This window comes from Dermacentor variabilis, chromosome 9, assembly GCF_050947875.1.
Source record: "Dermacentor variabilis isolate Ectoservices chromosome 9, ASM5094787v1, whole genome shotgun sequence".
NCBI classification, from domain to species: Eukaryota; Metazoa; Arthropoda; class Arachnida; order Ixodida; family Ixodidae; genus Dermacentor; species Dermacentor variabilis.
Genome location: NC_134576.1, coordinates 28,684,132 through 28,699,713, shown reverse-complemented (window position 1 = coordinate 28,699,713; position 15,582 = coordinate 28,684,132). Strand labels below are relative to the sequence as shown.

Sequence of the window (15,582 nt, the reverse complement as noted above, 5' to 3'; positions counted from 1 at the left end):
TTTAACTTATTAACGAGAGATGAGATATCTTTATGAAAATAATTGCATATAGTGGTCCCTGCCTCCATGTCTTAGTAAAAATATGATTATGAGGCGACAGTGCGCCAATAAATGCAGCAATATTGAACTAATGCTTTGTAACTTAGCGTGGCGTCTTGAATGGTAATAAGCAGTTGACAGGTGACATAAAACATGGTAATACCTAAGAGCATAGTGTTCAATTTGTGCTCCATTGCCGTGTGCCAAGTGATGGTACTCATTCAGTCCCCTTGCATGAACACGGGTGGCCCTGTTGAAATGGTGGGATAATATGAGGATATACATTGGCGCATCTGATCTGCTTTAAAGGACGTCCACCAAATCGTTTACCTACCACCAGGAGCATCTTCTGCACTCCTGTAGAAAATTTGATCTAGCGCACTGCGATCAGAAACATTTTCTCTGCCTTGTGACTGTATGCATCATAAAACAGTTAAATGAAGAGTGCATCCCGAAGGTCAGACAGGATGTACACTTCATCTGCAAGATGAGCAAGAATGTTCAATGTAATCACTTGAGCTCTCGAGTCAGCGCGTGTGAACACCACATTAAAAAGCTTGAGCACAACGTTTGAGGGCCAGTCCATAGAACGTAAACGTCTCTGCGGCACTGTATGAAATGTGAAGACGGCCTCAGATGAAGGAAGTTGTAGCCCCTTCTCACCTGGACGTTCTCGCATGGGGATTTTCATTGGTGGATCACAACAGGCGTCATCTGAACACATTTCGCTTATGTTTCGCAGATCTTACATGTTTCCTTTAGGTCCAAGTGGCCACTGTGAGCCGCAGAAAAGTCTCCTCGACATTTAACACTGTGCGCATTTCATTCATACTTATTCTTGATGAAGACCAACTCTTTTTCAAGCTCTTGAGTAAATCTGCAGTCGCCGTTTCGACATTCTTCCAATTGCTTCCACCCCCAAGGCGTGTCAAACAAGATGACATGAAGATGGCGTGCTGGCTGTGTTTTGACTTGGATATGGCCCATTATTTAACACATTTAAAAGACTACGATAGATGGATCGAGAAAACCTATGAGCTGCAAGTGATCATGCGTTCTATAAGGACATGTAACGCTCCTTCACTTCTGGTACTGTTTTATTTTGACATCCTCCTCGAGTCTTCTTGAAGCTGGTACCACTACACCCGAGGAAGTTAACCAATTCGTCACTACAATGCAGGCATTTCAGCACAACTCAGGGATTCAAAAACACCAATGTGTGACAAAGCACCTTTACACGCATAAACTGAACAACAATGCCGATATGGTGGCAAAAGCAGAATTTGTCCGGCGTAAACACGTCTGGTCACCTTATTCATGAGTGCATCCATCTCAAGAAATAAAAAAGAAATTATCATATAGCCCTCTCATCACAATGTGGTAACAAAGAAGCAGTGAGCGGGTACAGTGTAGTCCTCACAAAGTGTTAATGGGCGAATTGGCATTTGAGTAAGCACTGACAATCAACAATAAACTTTAACAAAACATCATTTCACAAGAAAATTTGGTAAACTCTGATGTGAACGAAACGTCGACAAATAAAACTGAAAGTTGCGCATTGTTAAACACAAAAATTACACCCGCAAAACCTGGGATACCATTAGATCCTTACTTCATCTGTCTTCACCAAAACAAGCAGTGAACCAACTTAACACAGGAACAAGGGTACTAACGGAAGCCACTGATATCGCGAATGAATTCAATACTTTTTTCTGTGCTACGCATTGTCATTCACTAGACAGTATACCACAGCCAGTAGTCAGGCAAACCCCTTATTCGTTTTACTTTTTCCCTACATCACCCAAAGCAGTATCCGATTCAATCGCTAGTTTACGAACTACAGGTCCTGGCCTTGATGATTTACAACCTTGTAAAATCAAATTAGTATCATCTCATATCGCTGATGTACTCGTGCACATTATTAACTGTATGTTCATAACAGGCGTTTTCGCCGACGAATTAAAACACGATAAAATAGCTCCCATGTTAAAAGAAACGCAACAAAGAATTAATTTCAAACTATCGCGCTATCTGAATGCTATCTTTCTTTAGCAAAGTCATTGAGAAACTACTCGTAAACCGCTTAACAAACTACTTTCACAAATTTAATCTTCCCTCGCCTGAACAACATGGGTCTCGTAAAGGTTATTCGACTGAAGCAACTATGACAACTTTCACTGACAAAGTAAAACATGCTCTTGACAAGTCCCGTATTTTTGGTTCAATTTTCTGTGACTTCTGTAAAACATTTCGCACCGTCTGTCATAACATCCTTTCTTACAAGTTAGAACCTCTGGGTATTCGTGGCCCAGCTCTTACGCTCTTCCGCAGTTGTTTGACTAACAGAACACAAGTTGTAAATTTCGGAAGTTCACTCTCACGTACTAACTCAGTGACTAAGGGTGTCCCACAAGGCTCACTTTTAGGCCCTTTACTTTTCCTGGTGTACAATAATGATCTTCCTCACTGGTTAACCAATTCATCAGCTATGCTATATGCTGACGACACGACTATATTTACTAATAGCAAATTCATAAATACTGCAATAAAACGACTAAATTCTGACCTAAGCAACTTATCTGCGTGTTGCACAAGTAACAAACTTCAGATCAACCCTTCGAAAGCTCAGTTCAAGGTTTTTCATACACATAAACGCGTCATCGCGCCCACGCCACCACTCGTCTTACAAACACATGTTCTATCACATTTATTTATTTATTTATTTACTTATTTATTTATTTATTTATTTATTTTCAATACTGCCTGTCCCATCAGGGACCATAGCAGGTGGACATACAGAAATGAAAGACACGGTAATAAACGTGCACATACAAATTGCGTGTCAGTAAGCTAAACAAGGAACGTAAAGGAAGTTAAGAATACATAAAAAACAATTATAGATATCACATTCCAAGGAGACATGCGCAGCAATACAGAGAATACATCATGCACATCAAGTTGTCTTCCTTGGTGTGAAACTTGACCCCCAATCTAAGTTTAACTTGCGGACTGACATGGTCTAAAAAAATTGCCTTTGGAATAAGAGTACTAATTCTAACACTCTCGTATTTTCGACAAAACGTTAAAGCTTCACTTTATTATAGATTTATTCATTGTCACTTGCAATACTGTATCTCAGTTTGGGGAAAAACATATTGCTCGCACATAAGACATCTAAAACATTTACAAAATCAAGCCTTCAGGATCACCAATTTCTCTAGTTACATGTCACATGCAGTACCAATTTTGAGTTCCTCAAAAATACTACCATTACGTTACATGCTCAAGCTCAAATTGGTTTCACTAATATAACGTACGCTAAATCATGAAATAATTTTAGATGCATTTATCAAGTTTGCTCTTACCAATACTAACAATACGAGATTTTCCTCTAACAACAATTTTTTACTCCCTCGAATAAACACTAATTATGGAATGTTTACTTCCCTTTTTATGGCCATGAAATATTGTAGCAAACTACCACCCCCTATTAAAGCCTGCCGCACAACATTAACATTCAGGAGAGATACAAAGAAATATTTACTAACGTCGCTACTGGCTACTGATTGAACACTATAAGTATAAATTGTACACAAATTTATTTTCCAGCTTTTAATGATGCTGTGTTTACCTAATGTATCGATGGCTTTTCTTTATTTTTTACTCTATATCACCACTTGCCTTCTTCTTTCTCCTTTTTTAGGCGATTTAAATTTTTTGCCGCATAGTCTATATAACATTTGTACTTTGCGTGTTGTAAGCATATATTTCTTTCTAATTATCTGTTACATTAACCTCGTGTTCTTTGACATGTGTCATTCCTATGTTTCCATAACGCGTCAATTACTACATATTTATTTATTAATACGCTGTATCGGTTTCATTTGCTTGTATTTTGAATTTCAATTATTGTAAGCACCTTTCTGTATTTGTTTATTTGTTTCATTAACTTCGTGTTTTTTGATGTCTGTCACTGCTACGTTGCGATAATGTATTTATTCCTGCATTGTTAAATTACTAATAGGAGGTCCCCCTGACAGTTCTTGCAACTCCGGGACCTCCTTTCGTACTAATGATGAATGATGAAATAAAAAATGAAAAAGTGTTCTTTTGGGATGAAAACTAATAAAAGTTTTCTAAGGTTTCTTAAAATAAAATACCGGATCAGAAGTTGTGGTACTGTTGATCGCTTCATGCACTTTACTGCTGTTGATTATTTTCAACTATGATGCATTCTCTTTGAAACATTCACCATCACTCTCCTGGGAGAGCAAATGTGCTGCGAATATGATTTTGTATTATATAGCTTAGAAACATAATTGAAAATGTGCTTGGCAATTTACTTATCTCTTATATATTTATGTAGAACTGCAAAATTGAAATCAATGTCACACGCATGACACTTTTCTGATATATGGCTGTTTATGATTGCATGAACCTGAAGTTCTATCATATTTTTTTCATTTTCGCACAGTTCATTAATAAGCCATGTGTAGCTAAGTCACTGATTTAATTAATGCATTCTTGATTTTCACGACACATATATGCTAAGAGCTCTGCATTTGGAGAATATTGACTTTTTTCAATCTTAACTGTGGTTGATTATGGCTATGGGAAATATGTTTCCTAGATATAGCAGAGTGGCAGATATCCATTCTGCGGCAAATTTCCCTAAGATTTCGATGATGCATTCCCTTTCTTGATAAACATGTTCGAAATAGGCGCATCTTTAAATTGTGCTTTCCTTTTAGGCTCATGGAGAACTTAATACGTGGAAATTCTATAATTTGTAATTGTTTAGAGAATGTGGACCTCACAGTCAATCTCCTTTACTCTTCAAAGGAAACTCTTGCAGTCTTTTTTTTTACTATGTTAGGGTCACGTTTGTTAGCTATTTGCTCTGGCGCTCCTCTAACACGTTGTGTTTCCAGTTCGTTAGCCTCAGCTCCTCTAACTCGTAGTGCTTCCATTTCGTCAGCAAATCGTAGCCTTAAAAATAGTAAAACGTGCCAAAACAATATGTCATGAGAAGCGCTTACTTCTGCGTCCGTATACGAATGCTCCCTCTCAATCCAACCAACATCTTTCACTCTCTTGGCTCGCGCGCACGCGTGCCACAAGAGCCACTGCCTCCGTGATTTGATTGCCGCGTTGCTATTAATCAGGTTAATTTTAATTGCTGGACTCTGTCGGATATATATGCGTGCGTATGCGCTCCGCGTGGCATGCCGCAATCAACTTTGGGTTTAAACATGAACCAAGATAAATATTGATTTCCTTAAGTTTTCTGCGCCCAGATATCTGGGCAATCGAATCTTTACAATTTGTTTTCAGCGAAAACAAAATATACTCGCGTCGCGCCGTTTGGCATACATACTTGCGGCGATGTTCTCACAAGTAATAAAAAGTTCGCTTTTCTGCGATCCGCTTACCAGAAAAAGAAAGAAAAAAAAATACAATGAGATTGCACTTGAATTGACAACCTCAAACTCGGCTTTATATGAACATAATTATGAAAAATGCTCGTATATTTTTTCTCAGAACAGCAAGGATATGGCTTAGAGAAAATATCTGTGCTGTGTTCATATATGGGTCTTTTTTATACAAGAATCATAATGAGTATTCTCTAATGAGTGGCTCCTGTAAATTTCATGTTAACCGCTTTTAGCGTTTATACATCAGGCATATAAGCTGAAATGCTGCACAGGTTCTTCTGCAGAAATCGTGATGTGCATTCTCCACTTAGTGGCTCCGGCCATCTTGACGCTGAAAGACATTAGCTGTCGAATTTATGATAACATTCTGATACGTCGTCAAACGCATATACAAGCTGTAATCAGAAATTAAAGAGCTATTTTTGTAAGGGATTTTAGCATAAGAAATCAGTGTTGTGGTGCTTCCAAGCAAACTATTGAATGCGGACAACTTTTTTCTATCGCATGCAGGTGCAAGTTTGAGTTGATGGGCGATAGCGTACCTACCGTGTATGTGCAAAACGAAAGCTGCACCTGAGTCTTGATGTAAAAAATCATTCCCAGCTTGCCATGTGCTGGCACGGCGTAATGGTAAAGTACCCGGCGTGGGATGTGTGCGAGATGGTAACATAGTCATTTTTACTTCTTGCTAAATTTTCTATATATATATATATATATATATATATATATATATATATATATATATATATATATCGGGTGGCGGGGCGCCGCGTTTTTCACGTGCTAGAGCTACTTTTCTTCGCAGCAGTACCCAGCGCATCCCAGAATGCCGCGCTTGCTCTGCGCCACAGTGCGCGACACTGGGCCCAATCCGGCATGGCATTGGACACTGGGTCCTGGGTTTTACATTGGTTATGGTAGGTCAAGAACTACCTTTTCGCCCCTTGGTTCACCTGTACACTTATTGAAGTATCGATTTGTCCAAAAGCCGTGAGAAACGATAGTGGCTTGTTCAGCTTCCCGTGAAGGAGCAGTCACTCCAATGTTACAGCTTTCGAGAGCCGATCTGTGTGATTATGTGTCTGCTGCATCCTGTATGACACCAAATGCATTACTGCAATTATTTTTCATGCACTTACGCTTTCCAACATTTACAAATCAAATGCATTTAGTGACGCCGTAGAACATGCAGCGTAAGACTAATTGATATCTGTTTTGTGAATGAGCCAAAAGAAAAGATGCATTTTGTCAGCACAATATGTGACGACGTCCACGCTGTGCGTCAAGCATAAGCAAAGTGTGAGCACCGCATATGTAAAGAAAACTAGTGTTTTATCATATTCGCAGACCCAAGCACCCTACAACCAATTTTGTCGGCTTATATTTGTTTTCATAGAAACACGAGTCCTAGAACGTCGTTCTTTAAGCGACTTTCTCGACTTCTACGTTGTTGAAACGTCGCCAATTCTTCGGTCATGTCTCTAAAAAATCAACGTCATCATGAGCCTATTTTATGTCTACTGCACGATGAAGGCCTCACGCTGCCACCTCCACCTACTCCTTTCTTGAGCCAACCGATTCAAAATTACGCCGGTGATTTCCCTAAATTCATCCCTCCACCTAGTCTTCCGCCGTCCTCGACGGCGTTTCCCTTCTCTCGGCACCCATTCTGTAATTCTAATGGTGCACCGGTTATCTGTCCTACGCATGATATGGCCTGCCCAGCACCATTTTTTTTCTCTTAATGTCAATAAGAATACCAGCCATTCCCGTTTGCTCTCTCATGCACACAGCTCTTTACTGTCTCTTAACGTTAAGCCTAGCATTCATGGTTGCACGGCTCTTTGCGCGGTTCTTAACTTGTTCTCGAGCTTCTTTGTCAACCTTCAATTTACTGCCCCATATGTAATCGCCGTCCACTAAATGGAAAAGTCTCTCGCTTGAAACAAAGGAGCCCAATCTAGGGATCTAATGACGAAAGTGTCAGTACTATTTGCGATTTCTTCGGTCACGTTTTTGTTTCTTCTGAGCTTCTTTGAGTGAGACTTAGTGACATCTTGGTGAGCCGGTGCCCAACTCTTCTTTAATTATAAGCGTAGCCGACTTGTTTTGCTTACCTATGACGGCGCCATTTTAAGCAAACGAAGCACTTATTCAAAGAGCTCTACTGGGGAACCACAAATTAGAGTCGAAGAAATTTAATATGTAAATTTAAAATCAGCCTAGATTTACCTTCACGACCTCCTGAGAATGTTACATCTCGCTCTTCCTTATGTGTTGAAAATGAGTATAAGGTACGTTTGGTCCATTTAGCCCATAGGCACTGTTGGCACAATAAAAAGTAAGCCTACGACATTAATTGCGAATTACATGTTACCCCAAATTGCAAAACCCCTTGAAACGAGTACTCCAAGCATCTGCAACATACATATGAACATTACGGACACATATTGCCTAGGCATACTTACTGTAAGGACGGGTTCAACATGGAAGTATACCCGCCGTGGTTGCTCAGTGGCTATGGTGTTGGGCTGCTGAGCACGAGGTCGCGGGATCGAATCCCGGCCACGGCGGCCGCATTTCGATGGGGGCGAAATGCGAAAACACCCGTGTGCTTAGATTGAGGTGCACGGTAAAGAACCCCAGGTGGTCAAAATTTCCGGAGTCCTCCACTACGGCGTGCCTCATAATCAGAAAGTGGTGTTGGCACGTAAAACCCCAAATATTATTATTATAACATGGAAGTTTTTCGCAATGGTCACCATAACTGGAATGTGGCCTGGCGTAGCAGTTCTTTTCGTGATAACTCCGTCTCCTGCTATTGCTTGTATTCCAAATGCCATAATGCGGAACATTATTACGCTTGTATTGTTAGGTCCCACGTCGACTTCAATTCTTTCAAATTCGGTGTATTTGCCGTCTTCGAATACCAAAAACCTTTTTCAGGAAGATAGGAATTTAGTTGTAATATGTAACGGAAAGAAAAGAAGGTGCATTTTGATTGTTCCTTATACAAAGACCATAAAAACGTCATGTGTTCCTATTTGAGAATAAGCCTGTCTTCAATATCTTAGTGTAGATGCTGCAATATCGATACGTGCTTCTGGCTAGTTCGTTGTGATATGCATTATAATTGAGGGTCCTACGAAAGCTCATCTGGACAGGAAACAATATTGATATAGACCTGCCAACCAAAGAAAAAAGAAAAACAAAGATGTTGTTGACGTTTGAACACCGAATACGGGTGCCTTGGTAAGCGTAAAGGGTGCAATCAGTGGCCAGTGCGGCACCCAATAAGTGTGCTGGAGTGGCAACAAAAGCCGCAACACAATAAAAATATTCTTTTCTTTTAGGTTGGCGAGTGCGGGTTTTCTCCGACGACGATATCGAATAAAATTCAAAGCAATGGCATAACACGCAAGCGACAAAGTACAACATAAGCGCTATTAGAGCTTATATGATTCAAGACAAGGTGAAACGCGGGTTCTTATTCTACGCATGCACGAAAACGCATTCGCACACGCCCGCAAAGGTGCAGAAAGCAGGGAAGGAGTAAAATAAAAATGAAAATTTACACAATTGTTTATTAGAAATAAGAACCTCGTCAACGTAGCCTTCACGGCAGTATATTTTCAACCTTCCCCAAGTGGACGAGTGTGCCCTTGACATAATCTATATCCCTCTCCTTGATGAAGACAACCTCCAAGAGCTCACTTTTCCGCCTTGGTACAGAAGAGCCGTCGATAATTCACAGCCAACTGTTTTACTAATCTTCGCATGGGGTTCGGTCAGTCTTGTTAGTAGTGCCAATATACCGTAACTTCTAAACAAATCTGATCACATGAGGCTATATTCTTAAAACAACACAAGTTAAAGAAGCTTTAGCTCGAGGACACCTATCAACATGCGTTTCAACGCAGAACTCGTTTCTCTCCGCAACAACCACGCCGAAATATATAAGCTCTGTTGCACATTAAAGAATGCGTTAAAAGATTGTGACTGCAGCAAGCAGATCTTGATTTCAGCCGTCCATTATTTATTAGAAATTCTTGAAATTTCCAAATATTTTAAACGCAATAGTATAGGTTCTAAGAATTGCGCTAACTGCCCCTATGAAAATACCTAAAGCGACCGAAATTTTGTCATATGTCACTGTGCTGTATACGACGTCGTTCTGAGTAGAAGCTCCGTTGTATTCTCGTCCGTTGTATGTTTTTACAAGAAGAGGTGCATCCAGCATGCACAGCGTTCAGCATGGACGTCACAGATTTACACTATTCCCTTCCTAGAAATCAGCTGATCAAGACAATTAAAGATTGCATTTTGGAAAACGACGAGTTAAAATTTAGAAATGATAGTGGCGTCCCGGTTGAGCCTTTTCTCGAACTCTTGGCTTTCCATTTAAATTCAACGTTCGTTATCTGGGATAATCAAATACTGATTCAGAACCGGGGCTCTCAGGTCGCACCCATTCTTAGCGACATCTTTCTCGGCACTGTTGACCGCTCACTCGAGTGGGTCTTGGCAGGAACTTTGATCGAGTGCTTCAGGTTTGTTGACGACTACTTGGTAGTTATCCGCTCCCAAAATAGTTCCAAAGTTATTGGAAATATTCTCACCGCATTTGATAAAGAAGGAATGGGCCTCAGATTTACCCATTAATAAAAAAATTCAATTTTTTTATTTGCAGTAAAGTTTAACAGCGCAACGTTGGCAATATAACCCCAGGACTATCAAACCAATTCTAAACTACGCCTCCGCGCTCTCAAAACTTTTGAAAAGAGGAGTGCTATGACGTGTTTGGGTTCCGCACTTAGAAAGTCATGCCACCACCTAGCGAATCTGAGCTTTTCGCAACAACTCAATCGTCTAGAGAAGGCCGGTTTTCCTAAATCAATTATCGTGTCAATACATGAAGGGCTAGTGAAGAAAATAAAGAAATGGGAAGCACCCCAAAGACAGATTGAAAAAGTTAAAAAGTACGCAGTCATCCCTTATGTACACCAGATGGGGCATGGGTTAAAAAAGACAGCCATGAAATACGGTGTTCAAATAATCTTTTCAGCAAAGAACTCCTTAAACAGGATTTGCAATATTGTCAATAGACCTAAACAGGTGTCCAAAGCTACATGCCGCGTCAAACACTCGGGGCAGCTTGTGGCATGTTCGGTGGGAGTGGTCTACGGCATTTCACTTTCGTGCCGTAAAATGTAATCTGGGCAGACGGGACGCTGCCTTAACATCTGCCTTAGGGAGCACAAAGGTGCGATAAGGAATGAAACAGGTTCCAACCTGGCCGCGCATTGCAGAGTTTGCTCATGCAAACCCATGTTTGAACAAACGAAAATACTGTATAAAAATATGCATCAAGTTAACCGCGAGATTGCAGAGGCCTACTTCATGCACGTGAACTCAGGTGCATGCGCCAGCCAGACTTCTATCACTCTGCAGGATAAAGAAACTGATTTCTTGAATGGCAAGATAGGCTAGCACCCTTGTAAACGTCACCTTACACGTGTTTACATTTTCTGTATTTTATAGTCCGTTGCTTGAAATAATAAACCAGTTGTTAGTTTGTGCTCGTGTTGTGTACTTTTTCTCGTCCTTCGTCCGCGTTGCGCTGCCACCCATAGGAACATGTTCAATCACCAACTCGCCCAGCTTGCCGTCTTAATTCAGGGGTAAGTACGAGACGTGTTCTTTCTTTCCCACTTTTTGCATTGATGAACGTCTTGGAACATCAAACCCACACAAAATAAAGGTAATGCTGTGTTAATAGCGTTATGAATAATTTTTTGTGAAAGCCTTTTTACAGACAAGTTGCGGTCTCGTTTCTGGAGGTTGAGCTGTATCATGCAAAATAAGTCGGAAAGTGGTCACATGGGAGCATGACATTATGTCATGTTCTTTTCAGTTGACTCTCTTGCCCTAAAAGTCGCTGCTCACTGTGGCCAGTGATGCAGCAGCAGTGTCTGTGTAATTTTCATCACTTTTGTCCTCTGCCATCTGCACTACATCTAATTCTTCAGTTCTTGTCTAATAACCGTTATCTTTAAAACTCAATCCTACACACCTCTGTAGGAAGCTGTCTTTAAATAAATGAACGATACACCTCAAATTTTAAATGAGAATTCTTATCTACATTGTTCAATGCTTCAACACCATAAAAATGACTGAGAATATCACAAATGTTCCATTCATCACCATCAAAGTCTTTGCAAAATTTTCAGGAGCTTGCTGTTTGCCAAGCAGTGAGGAAATTTTTCTTCCTTGAGCACGACACTCTGAACTAGTCGCAGAGTTTGTCCAAATGCAGAGGGATATGTCAGGTCTTTATGTAATGAGGCACAACAGGAGAGCCCTTGCCAAGGATGAATCCTGGAGTTGAATATTCTCATCTGGTCTCCCAGAGCGGAATGCTTTTGTAGACAATCACCATAAAACACTTGGACCAGGAACTGCTGCATGTTTGTCAGAAAAGTCTTCCTGAAGTCGATATCAAATGAACATGGAGCATACTCTACACACATGAAACTTGTCACTTTATCATAGACTGAGCCCAAACTTTATTTAGTGTACATTTGGTTGAGAGAACAGCCATTAGAATTTCACTGACATGTTTTGTATGTCCTGGTAAGCGACGCATTTTAGTCCAATACAGGTAAAGTGTGTTTCAAGAAATTTATTCCAATGCGATTGGAGATATATACATGTCTTTGCAAAACTACTTTAGCAATGGCTGGAAGCACGGCAGAATAAGTTGGCTTTGCAACTATAATAGTAAGTAACCATATGGAGATCCTTCTAACCATAACAGACACAAGTGAACATTCTCCAATTATAGGAGCCCATCATACAGGCAGCAAATCTATATTCATATTAAGATTAGCAAGAAATAGATATTGGTAATTTCTATGGTGTGATGTTGTTTGGCTAATTTCACATGCAAAACTTAAACTATGGGATACTGGCTGTGCGCTTTTGCAATGCCAAACACAACATCACTGCTAAACTTGCCTTCGCAGGCAAGGAGGAGCAGTATTGTTGTTGTCAAGTGCTGATCTTTCTTGTTTTGTTGCTGTGTCTGTTGCACTTGCCAAAATAGCTTGCACATACTAATCCAGAAATGGAAGAGAAACCCAGTCGCACAAGGCATTACCAAAGAGTGCACGAACATTTTTTTGGTAATGACTCACTGTGATCACTGTGATCACTGTGACACTTCAGTTCCTGTTTCCGATGTAAAATTAGCCAGACTGTATCTCTCCATAGAAATCAGCCGCATCAGCTTCCACAAACCCTAAAACAGGCATGAATGTTCTTTTGAGTGACATCCAATGATGCAGTCTTGCTTCATTGTGCCTGTGTCCTGAATAAAACGTCATAGTTTACTTTGATGTTCTGTGTACTACCGCACCCAGGCCACTTTTCAGATACCCGTAGATCTTACAAAATACTTTGCCAAAAATGCATAAGTACCTCATCTTCTGCATACTACGTCTCCCAACATGTCTTCTGAAGCATGCTTGCAAGTTAGGGTTGCCATCTGCCCGATTTTCGACTGGTCTGGCCAGTTTTTCAATAGCGGGCCTGTTGTCAAATAAAACCGGCCCTCACTGACTGGTTTTTTGGCCAACACAAACCTTCTTTGTGTTGACAAATCTTTGTGTTGACAAATCTTTGTGTTGACAACACAAACCTTCTTTGTGTGACTCTACCAGTCTGGTAGAGTCACATACAAAGAAGTGCTTTTTATGGGCTAAGCATGTGCGAATTTCATTCAGTGCAGCACATTATTCAAAGCAATAACCCAAAACTTCAGTCAGCCGTAGTGCATACATTCGCTGGTATCTTTATGACAACCAGCATAGGGGCTGGTTAGCTCAGCGTTGTGTTTTTGTAAACATATACAGTATGTTGATTTGTCATTTTTCCAGTGTAAATTCAGGCTTCTTTACAAGTAACCCTCCCCCCTCCTTTCGAAGGGCCAGATTTTTTTCCGGTAAAGGTTGCAACCCTATTTGCAAGTCCAGGATGCAAAAGATGTGAATAACAAAATTGAAAGCCTTACCAACATTATCAGTGCATGTTTGGCTTGTTTACCCCTCAGGGAGTCATCAATATCCGAAAAATCCATTTCACGATCACACATTTTGGACATAAGCTCCCTTGCCAAGTGTAGCCACTCCAACATTTTTGACATTTTATCCTTGAATCGAAGCTCTGCCTCCACAGTGATCTGAAAGCATAAAACAGCAGATTTTACAAAAGCATCAACAATATTGAAGATGCCATTAACTGTTGATGGTATGAGACACGGACACACTACCTGTATCCACCCCATGGGTCGACCAACAAAATAAGTTTGAAGCTCACACACAAAATATATTTCTAGGGCTCACTCAGACTCGTACGCTGAAAATCCTACTCTGCCAACCCCACTTGCACACACACTCACCAAAGCTTTAGCAAGCCAAGGTTACTCAGCTTTGTAATTCAGTTTAAATCTAAATCAGCCTGATAGAAAGCATGAGGCAGTTCAGTAGTGCCTGGCACAATGAAAATTAGTATACAACCACTTTTAACTTTATTTTCTGTTCCTAATTTGCACATCTGATATGAAATAGTACCACTCGCTTACTTTTTGCGACACACATAGCCCTGTAAAAAACTTGGCAGGTATGTGCAGCATCTGTAGCAGCCAGAGAGCGACACTGAGCACTTCAATAAATTTTAGTGATGTCCTGGGATTACATGCAAGTTCAAACAGCAATGTTGCTATGTGTCTACGTCTGCTTAGGTGGATTAAGGATATGGTGAAGGATAGTGACATAAGATAAGCAATTGCCTGCCTGTGCGTCCTATGCTAATAATAAAAGTTGCATCTATAAACAAACCAATTCCTCTTTAACCTCTTTAACACTGCGGAAGTATTACCACCTTCCGCCTATAAATCTGTTTTTACAGCAGCGCAGGGAGAATGAACAAATGCGCATGCGTACATCAGTGTTGCCTAGAGCGATTCCAGTGACGTTTTTTAAGAGAGGCACGAGTTGTATTAGTGACACGTCTGTTTTTCTGTTTGAAAACGAGTTGCAACTGTTAAAAACGTCACTGCCCTATCGGAAAATCTAGCATGGTGGGTACTGGAAATAATAATGGCTATAGTGGAAATGATAAGGGGCATGATGGAAATCATGGTGAAAATAGTGGGCAATGCTGGGAGGCTGTGCCTACCATGGTGGGCAATGCTGGGAAGCAGCATACAGTATGGTGAGTGTAGTGTAAAGGATGCTGGGAGGCTGTGCCCACCATTGCAGTCATGCAATGGTGGGTGGGGAGGGAATGGGCAGTAGATGCGTATAGTGTCAAGGATGATGGGCTGCAGTGTGCTATGCTGGGAAACAGCTAGAGCCAGATAGTGGGTCGGAAACAACAATGGTGGGTGTACTTTAAGGAGTGGTGGCTGTGATGGGTGACAGTGTGTAGCAGCAAGCAACATACTGGGCATGAAAATTGACAGTGTATCTGGGAAAAAGCAACAAATTTTTGGTACACCAAGTTTGACTGCTTTAAAGGCCAATTTAAGAACATTTAACTGAAAAGCCTACAGCTAGCAATTTTATATGCTGGAATATGAAGCTCAATTTTCATTTAATTGTGAATAAATCAGGAAGCCATAGAATTGGAATATTAAGCGTAATTATGTTATGAATAAAATTGTTTTTCATTATTTGATGGCTGAAAATTAAAACTGAACCACATAGTTCTAATTTTTTATGTAGAATGATGTTCCGGATTTTTGGCATTCAGCAGTATTATGCGGTACGTATGTTAACATGTCCATGCATGCCTTTTGGTCTAACCCCCAACAAACACACTTCGACCCCGCAACATCTTTGACTTCATCGAATGGGGTCAGCACCAACTCGGGTATAGTCACAGCACATAAGTAATGCTGTTCAATGTACTGTAATGAACAGCTACAATTGCAACACTGCTGCACACGAGGTGACCGAGCAGATGCTAAAGGTCTCCCAATTAATCACAAATCACCAGTACCGTCCTGTATCAGGACTACTATTACAAGAGGGTGCGTTACCTTGTG

The 15,582-nt window shown here is 40.6% G+C and overlaps 1 pseudogene; it reads right to left on the bottom strand.

The window, feature by feature from the left end:
- Positions 1-472: 472 nt before the first annotated feature.
- LOC142558282 (uncharacterized) overlaps positions 473-15,582 on the bottom strand; it is a 33,321-nt pseudogene continuing 18,211 nt past the window's right edge.